Here is a 16,386-nt window from a genome sequence, read left to right on the forward strand (position 1 = left end):
GATCCACCTCATTTGGTTGTTATTTTTCGGAAAGGTTTCTTGAATCTTAAGGTCGACCTAATTACACGTTTCATTTTCCTGCATTGGTGAATGTAATTTTTTGAGGCCGGGCCAGATATGTTTCGATGGGTATAAATATGATGTTATGTAATCATTTGTAAGGGCAGAGGGAGTAGAACAGAGAATAAGGATTGAGATTCACATGTTGTGATTCGATTGATTCTTAGAGTCCCGGTTGGATTGTATTTGGCTTGAGGCCTGCATGTAATCGGTTAACTACCGAATGTACTTTGATGATAACCCGATGATTACCAGATGATTGCTAAAAGTTCTATGACTTGAATATGATCTGTTTATATGAATTTTTTATGTTTTCTTGTTGTTTGCATTGTGTCTTTCTCGCTACATAAGCCAATTGACTCTTTTTCAGGGTTCTTACCGGTTATGTCTGCATCACTATGACAAGCTATCTAGAACATGTATAGAGTCCAATATAGTAGTAGAGCTACCCCTAGATTCTACAAAGCGAAATGAGTAGGAAAGAAATGCAAAATTCTCATTCATTGGCCAATCTCCTAGCCATCTTGATCATATAAACTCACCAATTCTAAGAGAATATTGGATTCATCTTGGAGAACCGATAGAGTTTATGTATGCTCGGTTTATGCTTCCATATTCACCAAACCATTTTTGAATAATACACCTAAAAAATATTGCTTCCATTATGCTTTGATAAATGTTTGAATTCATTTTATTTCCATTACTACCCAAAAATGAGAATTATACTGAAGAAAGGATTTTTCCAAAAATTTCAAATATTGAATGGTCTATCAATAGTTTAGTGGTTCATCATAACTTATTAGCTCTTGATAAGAGTTTCGAAAGCACTCCTCATTACTAACAAAGAGGAAATAATGAATTATAACATTTGTCAACATTTTAATGTTCATTCATTCACAACCTATCAATAAAAACAAAAGATTTTAAAACAATCAAAAATCAATTTTAAGAGTTTGAATAAGTTTTTTATAGTGATATATTATATTAAAATTATATATTAATTATATATTTATATTAATATAATCTTACATTATTAACTATATAATATAACTATACATTTATAATTATATACTAATATAATATTATATATATAATACATTAAATGTTTGCTAATATTATTATAATTACGCCGAAGGGTCTCTTTATATGAAATGGACAACCTCTTATTTAAAATCAATGGCTGAAAATGTAGGAGGAGGTTGCAAGACGATTCAAACAGTATGAACCGTTTGATTGAAAGCTTTAAAGCAATAGTGATGCGACGTAATGGTTCTCCAATAATTCACTCCAACGGACGCGTCTATTCCCGTTCCAAAAAGACAGTACGGATTGACTAACACGAGTGTTAATCGCACATTTTACACCGTCAATTTTGCAGTTAACGGTTGCAATTGACTAACCTGTCACTAACACGCTGTACGACAGATCTGTTTTGAAGCTAGAATAGCTACGGCCCACTCCAACAGACTTTCAAAGAGTGTAGTGTGACTAACTTGACTATCGCTTTACTTGGTTTGGTCAACACGCGGTTTTACCCCTCGAAAATAAATGCCTCGTCTGCGTACGCTTATGAGATCCATAGAAGATAGATGGTTGAAAAGGCTTTATAAACTTTCAAGCGATTGCAGTTGGTTGTAAATCCAGCTCTCTCAACCTTTGACAACATCCTTCTTGCGGGTGATAGAATGGGAGCTTTGGAATAGGGTATGGACATTTAAATTGAGAGAACTTTTAATGTAACTATATTCTTGCTGACTTCCCTGGTGGTGTAGATACAAATGTGAATTGTGCTAAAATGTGGCTTACTTTTGGAAATCCATTTTATCTTCTAATGCTTCTTCCCTAAATTTGGCTTCTACTTAATCAGTTATACAATAATCTATGTTCCTGGCCTTATTTACCTATCTTCTCACTTAAACCACGATCGTAGCAGAAATACATGATCTTCAAAGTATGCATTCACATTTCACAGCCCGCCACTCCTCTTCCGGGATTTCCTTGGCTTGCCTTAGGCTGTGTTGAATTTCCAATATATACTTTAAACTGAATTGAAAGCCCTAGCTGCTGACTTTCTGATAGCAGAAGCTGCTGGAAGACTCTAGAAAAAAATCTTATACAGAAAAGTTCTCATTCATTTATGTCATCATGGCACTCATAAAACTTACGCAACTATCCTTAGATTAAGTTATGCCTGAAGCTACTAGTACATTGTTTACTACATTTACTCAGACACAACTAAGGAAAGGATGTTTCTGTGTTAAATTTTACTTAAATATTTCTTATATTCACAATCCATGTTTCAAAATTAATGATTAAGAGAAAGACATCAAATTTAATTTAAATTTTTTTTTTTATGTATTGCTAAATTTTGAAAAAAAATATTTATTTAAGAAAATATTCTAAAAAATTCTACAGAACGTATTACAAACATTTGAACATGAGTTAGAAACATGAATCTACACAATTATAGGCTTGTATGTGAAAATAAACAAGTAAAACAAGTACATGGGTAAAAATAAACAATGGTATAGTGTAACTGAATACCTCTATTGACAAGAAACAAGTGCACCCTCTATCCCTTATCTCTTTCCCTGAATTTCTATTCCTCTCCATATATATATTGTTCTCTATCTATATATCCCGTCTTGCTCTCCCTCTATATATATTGGGATACCTCCATTGACAAGAAACAAGTGCACCCTCTATCCCTTATCTCTCTCCCTATCTTTCTATTCCTCTACATAAATATATATTGTCCTCTATCTATGTATACCTCTCTCTCTCTCTCTCTCTCTCTCTCTCTCTCTCTCTCTCTCTATATATATATATATATATATATATATATATATATATATATATATATATATATATATATTGCCCTATCTCTTTGCCTCTCTATCTCCACTACCCCATATTTCTTGTTCCATCTGTTCCACTATCTCTATCTCGTTATATCTCCATATCTCTACCCCTATTTATCTCCCTTTCTCCACATCTCTCTATATAACACTTCCTATCTCTACCTTTATCTTTCTATATCCCCCTCTCTATATATTTATCTCTTCTATATTTATATATCCCTTTCTTATCTCTCCTCCTCCTTCTCTCCATACCATTCTCCTCCATCTCCATCTCTATCTTTGTCACCCTATCTACCTCTATCCCCTTTCTATATCTCCTCACCACGCTCTCTATTTCCCTTCACCCCACTATTTCTTTCTATCCATATTTTCCTCTACCTTTATCTCCCTATCTTTGTATCTATTTCCCTATCCTTGTCTATCTCTTTATATCACCTAAGTTATCTATATCTCTCCCTCTCTCCATCTCACTCTACATATTGAGCTACCTCCCCCTCTCCCTCTTCCATGTTTATCTCTTTCTCTACTTCTCTCCATATTGCTCTACCTCTCCATCTCTATCTCCTCAGGCCTATCTCTATTTATCTTCCCCCTTTAATTCTCCCTCTTTTTATCCCTATCTTTCCCTCATTGTAACTCTCTCCCTATTGCAAATATAACATGATCCTATTCCTAATGGAGCCTAATTATCCTCCTGATTTAGAAAATTTTATCAATAAAGTTTGGATCCTTCTAAGTGGATGCATAGTTGATTTGAACCTATCACTTCTTAATCGAGACCTTTGTTGTACAAACAACATCATTTTCTACACCGCCTACCAATTGACCTCATGTACTACACAAATTTATGCAAAATAGACTAAAATGTTTCCTGCTTGACCTCCCACACCTTTTCGACGTACCATTAGCATATAATGTAATTACTATTATGATACTACATTATAGTTTTGTGTGTGTGAGAGAGAGAGAACAATAATAATTATAATGATATTATTAATATGGTATAACACCAACAAAAAACTATTTTGATAATTTGGGATAAGATCTATCATATGAAAATTCTTTAAATTCTCACTCCTATAATCTACAAATCATTCAAACCTTTGAATAAAAGTAAATTGTGATTAAGAAGGATTTATGTAAATTGTAATTTATTAATAATTTTTTAAATATACATCTTTCCACTCTTCATAAGCAAAAGTTTAATTAAGCTTATCAAATTTCTCTCATCACATTCCAAAAATGTGCTAGAGCACTCCAAAAAAGTACAATTCCCTACTCATCTATACAAATTTACTTTCAATCGTCTTAATATTCTCAATTTATCATAATCTTTGTGATCAACAAACATCAACTCATTTTTATCCTCTAATTTTATCATCTAAGTCTGTTACCCTTGTGTCAAACTTACTCTTACCCCAATGCCTTCACATCAGACTTCCTGAAAGTCCACACTCTGAAAAGACATCAAATTTCTCCCATCATATTCCAAAACTTTGCTAAATCACTTTAAAAATCTACACAATTCTCTATGTCCATACTTACACAACTTTGATTTCAATTACACTATTTACGTCATCAAATTAAAAACGACAACAATTTTTATTTATTTCAAAAATCAAACAATCAATCAATAACAATTTTACATTTTATTCATTAAAAAATGAACATTTTAACCACAAAATATCTGATAAGTAGGAGTTATCTTCCACAACAAGTCAAATTATGATATGACTATCAAGATTCAACTGTGTAATTTTTTGAATCAAATTCTTTGACTCACATTTCATTCACAATACCTCCTGATCAATCAAACGGACAACACTAACCAAATCATCACAACACACACGTCAGATCTCAGTAAAAAAGCTCGATGTTGAAGAACAGGCGCCTAAAAGTCCCATTAGAGCCAGCAGTATCTGTCCGGACGTTAGCCACTCCAGTGGCAAAGGCAAAATCTCCAGTCCCACCGACAACAGGCATGTGCTGCCTGCGCTGGTGCATTCCACCCGCTGCTCCAACCAGTGTCAGACTCCCGTTCAAATGCGGGCTCTCCACAAAGGCTGTGAATGCAAACCAGGCGACAAAGAAATCACCCAGTTGGTCATAACTAGACGTGTAAACGCCCTGCGCTCTTCCCACCACAGTCGAATTCAGAGTCGGTCCAACCGTTAGCGGGTCGTCGAACACAACGGTACTTCCAAAGCCATTATTACTCGGCACCTGGTTTGCATTGGTCTCGTACAGAATGTTGTGGTAGTAGAATGCCACAGATGAGGGGGCTTTTCTCTTTATGCCTATGCCCTTTCGGCACCTGCACAGAGCATTGGAACCACCGGAACATGACAGAATTGCTAGCAGAATAGTGAGGGACGCTATCTTGGTTATGAACATTTTATCTGCTTGTGGTGTTTTGGATCTGATGACTTGGATGGTTATGGCAGATGGGATTTTATACAGAGTCCAGTACTGGTGTAGGCGGCCATGAATCAAGTGCGCCGTTTGAGGTTAATTACTGGTAAAGGGGTTTGGAGTACAGCATAACTGTGCTGTAAGTAATGTAGTTAGGTGGAAATGGCAGAAGGGATTTATCTTGGTGATGAACATTTTATCTGCTTGTGGTGTTTTGGATCTCATGACTTGGATGGTTATGGCAGATGGGATTTTATAGAGTCCAGTACTGGTGTACGCGGCCATGAATCAAGTGCGCCGTTTGAGGTTAATTACTGGTAAAGGGGTTTGGAGTACAGCATAACTGTGCTGTAAGTAATGCAATTAGGTGGAAATGGCAGAAGGGATTTATACGCCGTTCTGGTTTGAAATCGGCTTTGACTTCGGAGTTAAGAGTTGGTTTTTTGATTGTAGTGCACTACGTTTTAAGTACTTGATTTGGTGGGAATTTGGGCTAGTAATGGGTGAAAAAGTTGAAAGGGCGGCCCATTTTTTAATTACCTAACTTGATGTAAAAGAATGGATTTAGTGGTTGATTATGTTTTGGTACAGACTAATAATCTCCATATAAAATGATGCTTCAAAAGAATTTCAGATATGCAAAACTCAAAGTTTTTTTTGTTAGATTTTTTGTGGTTTAATAGTAGGGGAAAAACATCAGCTATCATTCACGTTTCAATAACGTTTCACTCCTTATGCACTTAACCCTCCAATTACAAACTTTTAAAAAATCAAAAAATAAATAACTAACCACAATTGGCCAACTTGTGCACCTTTATTGGTACCCATGGCGCACGAGTATTGGGACATTTTTGCATAAGTATTGGCGATTTTATGTGTATGGTTATTGGAACATCTTTAAGCAAGTATTGGACGACACTTTGAAATGTGTACTTTTTGATATTGTAGCCATAATGGATCCCACAATGTGCATCGTTACTACCCAAAAGCCAAAATAATAGCTATAAGCTATTAAGACGCATGCAGAGACAACAAAAAAAAAAATCGTTAAAATCCAATGTACAATTTAGAATCCGTGGGTGTGCGAAGTTAGTTATAACACCTACTTGTATGCTTCCCCTAATGGGGATGCAAAGCATGAAGATTTACTCTTGAAAATTTCGGAGAAATCAATTGCATTTTGCTGATTTAAAAAATTGTACAAAATGCTCTTTTGTGTGGAGTTTAGGGGCTTGCTTATGTTTTATGGTTGTGATTATAAAATTATTAGTATAATATTAGTGGTTGTGATTATAAAGTTATTAGTGTCATGAAGACTCTATAATTGAATGAGATGTATTTTTTATCTTTAGATTTAAGAAGAAACAAATTATGTGATGTCACATTAGTGAACAAATTAAACATGATTTGATGTACAACTACGACATCTTTTTGGGTATTTTTGGATACCTTAACAAAATATATTTTTATGTGGCATCATATTTGAGGATGTGGACTTGAAACCTTAATTATACGTACACATCTTGTCAAGCTAGTTATCATTAAAAATTGAGAGTGATTCAAATTATCATGTATGATTTTGAGAGGCTGCATGCCTTAACAAAAGATGTTTATGTGGTATCATATTTGACGATGTGGACTTGAAACCTTAATTATAAGTGTAGACACCTAAAAGTTGCACAATGAATTAAGTGAATTTTATTCATTTAATTATTCATAATTCTTCCAATTAATTAAATTAAGATCTAATTGATATCCATATTCTTCTAATTGACCTTTTAATCAAACTAAAAATTTGATTAAATCTCCTTCTTCTAGCCTAACCTATTAATTAAACTAAGGTTTGATTAAATACCCTTATCCATTTGATTAAATAAATCTTATTTATTTGATTAAAATCTCTTTTTCCCCTTTTGATTAAATTCACATTTAATTGAAAATCCCTTTTGCAAATAAATAAATAATTATTTATTTGTGAATAGTCCCCCCACTTACAAAATCATACAAATGGAAGTTGTATCCCTTTTGGCTAAATTAAATCATTTTAATTTGCTAAAATACCTATTTTCCTCACCCACTTGCAAAAGCCTACATTTTTCATTATTCCCCTAATCATCCTTCTAGAAACCTCCTAATCCCATCCTAATCATGTCTAATATTCTAATCATGTCCTTTCCCTAAATTTTGGGGAGTCGCTTCTCCAAATTTGGAAGAAAAGTCTTCAAAATACATTTAAGACTTTATCTATTTCAACAAGTTAACTTGTTGAGTCTTCCAAACATGTAAGACTCTTACATAAACCACTAGTGGTTTTCCTCTTTGAGCAAGTTAGCCTCCAGAGTCTTTAAAAGACATTTAATGCCTCTTACAAGCCCACACCCCTTAGCCATCATGGTTGTCCCTTTAACCATTTTCTCATGTTGCACAAGAGTTTACCTCTTGGGTAATAACATGCCTCCCTGGTTCATGGCATTATCCAATGGTGTCACTCATTAAGGTTATCCCTAATTGCTTGCTTAGCATCTAATGCTTGTTTAGCATCCTCTCAAACCCTCTCAAGGTGACATTTGTCAACTTGGGATTGGATTGAATCTCTCCCATAGATTGATAACTTTCAATCCTAGCCCTTGTTGAGATTCCTCAATCTCAACCATCCATTTCTCTATTTTGCTTATAAATAGAGCTCATTTCTTCAATTCAATGATCTCAATCTTGTGCATCCAAATTATAGTCATTTTGCAGTTTATCAAGGAGCTCATTTGTCATCTTCAAACATCTAAATCTTCTAGCATTAGCATCATAGCATTTAGCTTAATTGCATTATGTTTTAGATCATTTAGCCTAAATTGCATATCAATTACATACTTTTTCATCTTCATCTAGCTTAATTAGCTCATCATAATCTTCAAATTGGAACTAACTTAGCCTCATATCATCTCCACCATCTTGATCATAACTAGTTTATCATCTTGCATCCTTAGCTTTCATTCATATCATCATCTCACCATTCACTGGGATCTTAGTTGCATTCATTTTGATCCTAGAATCCGTTGGTTTTTGTATTTGGCATCTCTGTTTTGGCACTTTGATGGTTTTTCCATCTTGTGTTGCCATCAATGCTAAAGGGGGAGATTGTTGGTATTTTGGTATGGTTTTGTTATTGATGTCAACACCTACTAAAACTCTAGTACTTTGGAGATCCAGCAACATTCACCGACAAACAAGTGACTTTTGCATAGTCCCCGGTATATGGTACACTGACAGGAAATAATGATCACCGACACATGGAATGACTTGGAGAACACTTGGTAATGTCGAAGACATTGTTTGGACATCTTATCTTAGAGAATTGTTTATTGGCATATTCGTATTTGCATATTTGTTGTTACCGGCAAATAGATCCAGGGTTACACCGATAGGTTTATCTTTTCCAGATCAGCATGACATGTTATGGAATTGATTAATTATTGTTGTAAATGTTTTAAGCCGACATGTTCAATCGATTATTGCATTGGATATTGTATTATTTGTAAAATGATTTTATTGTAATATCCTGTAGAGTCAACCTACTAAAATTGATCTTAGGTTATGGTATAAATGTAAGGTCTTAATTGTAAGATCGATGGTGGAGTGTGAAAAAGGTTTTGTGCGAAGGTATATGCGAGATTTAGCAAAGCTATACACACAGACATCATTTGAAGGTGAAACTAGGTTTTTGTGAAAGCATATCAGAACTACACCGGTATTGAATCCAACATATGAAGATGCTATTTTGTGCAGTACATTCTTATTGGATTTAACCATCCAACTGTAGTTAGTGTGACTCCCATTTGTAATTGAGCAGTGAGTTGTAGGCGCTTGGCCTTTCTGCATGTGCAAACCCCATTTATATACATTTACTATCTGCAGTAGTATCATCTGATTGTGGGTAAGGTTTCCCACCGTGGTTTTTCCCCTTACATGGTTTCCACGTACAAACATTGGTGTTATGTGTTGTGGATGATTTTGTCTTTTAGTTTCATGCATTAATCTTTACTGGTATTGCATCTATCTGTTAAATCTGTCCACCAGTATAGTAGACGGTTTCACCGGCATTAAGCAGTAATTTGATTAAGTTGTTTTTGGTTTAATATTTTTAGACAACTGATTCACCCCCCCTCTCAGTTGTCTCCAGGACCTAACAGAATCATCATTTAAATATCATTCTCTAGGTTGATATCTAAGAGATCAAGTGCTCTTCCAAGTGAGGGCCACCTTGAATCTTAAGGATCTTTAGGGATACAGGAGCATGGAACAATTTTGAGAGATTTTTGTTCACTAACATGTTTTTTTAATTACTAACTCTAATGCAATGTTTCATGTGCATGTTTGAGGTGTTTTCTTCCATTTACAAGATGATCCCACATTTCTGGCACACATCTTTGGCGCCCACCATGGGGCTAGACCCCTGAAATTTCAAAATTTCTAATATTTTTCAGCAGGATTCACGCCCAAAAATTTCAACTCCAGTTTGGCGCATATAACCTCTGTTTTGGCGCATATGTGCCTTCTTGTAGCGCATATGACAGTTCTTTTGGTGCACTGATCATTTCTGTTGTGCATATGATAGTTCTTTTCACGCATATAATAGTTCTTTTTGTGCATATGATCTTTGTTTCATGCATATGAGACAGAGGTAGAAAATTGTAACCTGGGTTGGAATTTAGGCTTGTGTAAGCCCACCAAAAGATTTTATTTTTCACTAACTCTTATTTTTGCAAGTTTTCCTAACAGTTTCTTGCAGATTTGGAAGGGTTAGATTAGGATTTTTTGGATTTCTTTCTAGCTTTTCAAGTTGGATTTAAAAAGAATCTCATCTTTCATTTTGGGCTTAAAATCAACTATATTTTCCTTTGGGCCTTAAAAATAACTTCATTTGCAAGGTTAAAAGGAACAACAAAATCAAACACTTTATTTTCTTGCAAGATTAGGGAAAAACACTTCAAATTTGGTGCTCTTAAAAAGGACAAAACAAATTTCAATTTCTTGCAAAGAGGATAAAAAGCACAATCAACCTTCTTTTTGCAAGTTAAAAGAACAATCAACTTGTCCATTCTTACAAAGCAATTTACTTTCAAGCAATGTGCTTTCATTTTGTTGACCAACATTTTCATTTCCTAGTTAGAAAATAAATTAATATGTGGGATTAAAATAAACACCATTTTTTATTGGAGCAACATCTCCAATTAGGATCTAGAAAATCATTGCTTTGAAGGTTAAAAAGAATTTTGTTTGCCTTGTCTTGAGTGGTATATGTTGTCCCCTTAATTGGGTGACCAAAAAGCCAAACCCACTCTTTTTCATGCTTTCTTTACGTTCAAGCAAATCAATCCTTTAGAGGGTTTGCCTTCCCGAAGCCTTGAGGCGGCTAGTGAGAAGGGTACGACCCAAGTGGGAAACTACTTTATCGCCAAGTTTACCAACCTTCTATTATCAAATGTGGAGGTTGATGAAAATCCCCTCCAACGGAAGTGAGTATTTGATAGCCTTCCCCTAGTATCCTTGTGATGCAAAAAGCCTTTGTTCTAAAGGTTGGGAAACCTCTTAATTGAGTTTATCATTTGTCGCGTTGACCGAAATCTTTATTACGAACCATAGAAGTAAAATCTTTAAGCTGAGTCAATTACCATACATTGGCAATATCATAGTGCAAGAGTGGGGAATAATTCGCCCCCAAGATTACTCATCATATATCTCCAAAGATAACTACCCAATTGTGAAGCAATTCACTTTGGGTTAATTTTTGGAAAAAGACAAAAAAAAGGGCACCCTCTAGGGGGTGACAAGGTTGTTTGAGCTAACGGAGTATCGAGACTAGTGGGCTATGATATTGTCAATGACCTTTTAATAAAGAGTCTACTTGGTGTGTCTTATTTGTATCCAAACCAGTGAAAACATCAAGGATTTGAATACAGCCTCAAAAGAACATACAATCAATGTTTAGCATTAGGATGGCCATTGTCTTCATGTGTGCTATGTATTATTGTCATAAATGCTAAAATATCTTGAAAAAATATCCAAAAATCAAACCAAAAATTAGTTCAAAACAAAGAGGGATCATAAGTGAAGAAATTTTCAAATCCAACAAAGTACCTTTAGAGGTGGTTATCAATGTTTCAACTATCTTTAGGCGAGACTCTTTATTAAAAGGTTTCAATGTTTCAACTATTAATGTTTCAACTTTCATCCAACCAATTTAGAGGAGTATCAAAACCAAGTGATCAAGAGTTTATCATCCAACTATCTCAACAACAATACCTAGGTAGGTATTCAAGTTAGTCAAATCAAGTTTCCATATCGAGAGACTTTATCCATAACACACTTCATCATAGGGGCCTATTGAACAAACCCTCTATTCGACCTAGTAAGCTTGAGTATTCAAAATGAAGTATCCAGATCAACAATCAACATCAACACTCTTAGACCATTTGTATGACCACTCCTCGTATTTTGAGAAGAAGTCTTCATAAAAAGACTAAGTTAAAGAAGAGACAACCTAGTCCTAGGACACTTATCAAGAGGAGAAAGTTTGTCTACATCAACCGTCAACTCTTTGCATCACATCACATTTTCTTGCGTCATATGTGATTGTACCTTGAAGAAAAATCTAACGAATTTGACAAAGAACCTTTGAGAAGTAGGGCTTACATTCAGAAAACAACATTCAATCAATGCCTTAACCAAGGGGGAAAGATCAATCCTGCCTTATTTCCAAGAATTCGCATCACTTACAACGAGGCTTGGCTTGAGCCACCAACTCCACCAAGAACCCCGTTAGAAGGGGAGGAATTCACTACTATAGAAATATATTGATGCTCGTTGGTACTAGATCTCAAAAAGGAAAAGAATTGGATCCACAACCAGAATCTAGCACATGAGTTGTAGGGAATCTAACTCTTTTGACGAATACACAAATATGGAAGAAGAGGAGATCATTGAGGAACTCGTCCAACAATGTCAACAAAGCGTCACCTTCCAAAAGCTCATGGAAAGACATAGAAGCAAACAAACAAAAGTACCTCCTCATGCTAAATAGAAAAGGAGTCAAGATGCCTGATGATTTTGACATAGAAAATTCAAGGAATGAAAGAATCCCAAGAACAAGGTCAAGGGAATAACAACAACAATCTGGGGAACAACAATAACTAAGGGAGTAACACTAAGACTCCACCTCCCTCATATTGAAGAACGTATACACCATTGGGACAAACCCTAGAATCTGCATTTTGAGAACTATTGACAAACAAGATTATCACATTGCCAGTCATAAGAAACTTTGAACCCCAAGTCAAACCACCATGGTGGAATGACTCGCATTATTGTGATTATCATTGAAACAAGGGTCATAGAACAAACGATTGCATGAGGTTGAAAAATCTAGTTCAAGATATGATAGACAAGGGAGACATAACAATCGATGGTCATAAAACTAATGGTGGTCATGAGGCTTTCAAAAATCCTCTTCCTAATCACGACAAGGGAGGAGCATCAACGTCAAACAACAACAAACGAGCCTGCATCAATCACATATCGACATGCGACAATCAAGTAAATGTCATAAAAATCAAGGATAAACAAGAACATGTGCCGGTAAATGTGACAACGAGGGCTCAAGAATATGTCTTGAAGGGGAGCACATCTAAAGTAACAACTATCCCCAAGACTCAATTTAGCTTTGTCGACCATCTGCAAAGGACACCCGCTCAGATATCAATACTGGAATTGCTCAAACTTTCACCAAAACATAAGGATATTTTGGAGCAAGTTCTTATAGAAACAACAGTTCCAAACAATCTAGATATCAATCAGTTCCAAGCCATGGTGGCACATATGATAGTGCCACATAACATATCTTTCTCAGATCATGATGATGTCTCTTTGAGTCATCCGCACAACACCTCGCTCCATATCGAAGTCTTAGTCTACAAACACTAAGTGAAAAGAGTGCTAATAGATGGAGGAGATAGTCCCAGTATATGTACCTTGAAGCTTATATGTGCATTGGGATTCTCTAAGAAAGCTATTGACCCTAAACAAAAGATCACTATCAAAGTCTATGATGATGAAGAAAGGTCATCCAAAGGAACAATGGTACTACCCACTTAGGTAGGACCTGTGAAAAAATATACAATGTGCCAAGTCTTGGACATAGACTTGACATACAACATACTCTTGGGTCATCCTTTGATCCATGAAATGCAAGTGGTACCTTCCACATACCATCAATGTCTCAAATTCGCGTACAATGGACAATAGATTTCAATATCAATAGACACTAACCCCTTTCAGTACTGCAACACAATGGGGGCAACTAAAAATGTTCTGGTTTCACACAACAAGGAGGCCCAAGCTTCCTCATCATCCACCAATCAATAAAAACTCAAGTCATTGTCCATAGACTTTGAGCAAAAGATGAAGATAAAGGACCAAGGTATGGGGGAGTACTCTTTTTAACCCCTATGTCTATCAAAATTGTCAACTTCGCCAAAATATCATGACAACCTTCCACATTAATACATCAGGCAACACAACCCATCAAGAAATTTGATGGTAATTTTTTCCAAATCGACACACTGGCTGAAGAATCAGAAGACAAGGATATCCTCAACTGGCTATACAAGGATGAGGAAGAAATAAGAGTTGTTGCCTTAGAAGTGGTCATTCCCACAAAACAATATGGCAATGGGTTCAGAATCATGCAATGAATGGGATACAAAGGAAAAGGACCTATTGACAAGCGTCAAGAGGGCATCATAGAACCCATACAACCCCATTCACAACTTGCAAAAGACAAATCAGGACTTGTGTATGGTCAACATGTTCAACCTGTGCAAAAGAAAGATCACCCTCAAAAACCCCAATGGAGAGAAAAGGTAACACAAAATCGAAGAATCCTAGAAAGAGGTGCTAGACCAAGCAGCCCAAAAGACAAGAAAAGAACAAGAGCATGAAGAAAATGAGAAGCGACAAGAAGAATTTTCTATCCAAAGAGAGGATGCTTCTTATAAAAAAGTATATCATGTACAAGCACTTGATCAAATTGAATTTGAGCCACAACATGAGAAGATTGCTACTCAAGGAAGGGAGACTGTGTATGAGCAAATCTAAAGAATACAAACAAGCACAAATCTTGAATCAGCACAAGCTGCCCAACTTTCATCAATTATCACTGAGCTCTTGTTCGCGATACAACATTCATGTCCAGTTTAGTGGGGTAACCTTGGTAGTGATTGTGAAATAGATTCCAATGACTATGAATGGGACACTTGTTCGAATATCACTGAGGATATTGAGGTAGATACAATTCACACCTATACACCCATTCCTTATGAGGGACAAGGCTCAAGATCTAGATCATTTCAATTCAGACCACAACATATCTATGAGGCTAGTGAGAATGAGCAACTTCAATATGAAAGAGGCAATATCGACGAGAGTACCATCGAAAACCTTGAGACTGTTATAGACCTCACCCATTCTACGAAAAACTATGACAATATGTCTATCATAACTCTTACATGGATAAATCTTAACCCGCCAAATGTCTCCCTACCTCTCATATATCCTGACCTTATAGACTAGAAAAGACCTGAGCACAAGGATATACCAATATTCCAAAACGATGAGTCCATTGTTCAATACCTTTTCTCCCTCAACCCAGAAACATGCTCCACCAACGACTACATAATGATATCTGCAATCAGGGGAGTGTCAAGTCTCTTAGTCACAAAATGAACAAAATAAAAAATCAATCTAATGGTGAAAACCATCTAATGACAGTATTAGATCACAAAAAATAAAAATTAAAAATTAAAAGACATATATTATGGTGAAAACCTCTTCAAGGTGCCTAAAGATGAGAGACTTGACACTCTTCCTGAACATTACCAAGAGAGATCACCCATCTTGATTGAGCCAACACAATCAATAAATATCAACATTGAAGAAACAACAAGGACCATACATCTAGCGAAATCACTAACGTAAAAGGAAAAACTTGACCGTGTCAAATTCTTCAAGGAGAGGCAAATCAATTTTGCTTGGTCTTATGCAGACATGCCAAGGGTCGATCCAAATCTCATCATGCATCACTTGTCCATCGCTCATGGAGCTAAACCTGTCAAACATAAATTAAGAAAGATGAACCCACATGTCGCCATATTGGTCAAAGAAGAGTTGAAGAAGTTACTTGATGTAGGATTCATCCAACCCATTGATTATGCTGAATGGATTTCTAAAATTGTGCCAGTCTCTAAACCATATAAAAGCATCAAGATTTGTACAAACTTCAGGGATCTCAACAAGGCTTGTCTGAAGGATGGCTTTCCTTTACCAAGCTTCGACACCATTGTTGATCTAACAACAAGACATGCTATGTTATCACTCATGGACTATTTTTTAGGCTACAACCAAATCAAGATAGCTCTAGAAGATCAGGATAAAACTACATTCACATGTCCATGGGGTACATACTGTTGGAACACCATGCCTTTTGGCATGAAAAATGCTAGTGCAACCTATCAGAGAGAAATGACAACAATCTTTCACGACATGATGCATACTTTTATGGAGGATTATGTGGATGACTTGCTAGCCAAATCATTCACAAGAGAAGAACACTTGGACATTCTTGATAAAATCTTTCAATGACTAGAGCAATTCAATGTCAGATTGAACCCTAAAAAGTGTGTTTTTGGGGTCACATTCGGAAAACTCTTGGGCTACATTGTATCAGAAAAAAGGCATTGAGGTGGATCCAGCAAGGGTTCAAGCTATCATGGAAATGCCACCTCCAAGGAACATTAGTCAGCTATGATCTCTTCAAGGTGGGCTACAATCTATCAGATGATTCATTGCTCAATTGGTAGAGAAATGTCTCCCTTTCAACCATCTACTTCATAAAAATGTACCTTTCAGATGGGAGGACAAATATGCAGAATCATTACATCAACTGAAGCAATATCTCATGAATCCACCTGTTTTTGTACCACCAATAGAGGGAAAGTCACTCATT

Source organism: Cryptomeria japonica, chromosome 10 (genome assembly GCF_030272615.1).
Source record: "Cryptomeria japonica chromosome 10, Sugi_1.0, whole genome shotgun sequence".
Taxonomy (NCBI): domain Eukaryota; kingdom Viridiplantae; phylum Streptophyta; class Pinopsida; order Cupressales; family Cupressaceae; genus Cryptomeria; species Cryptomeria japonica.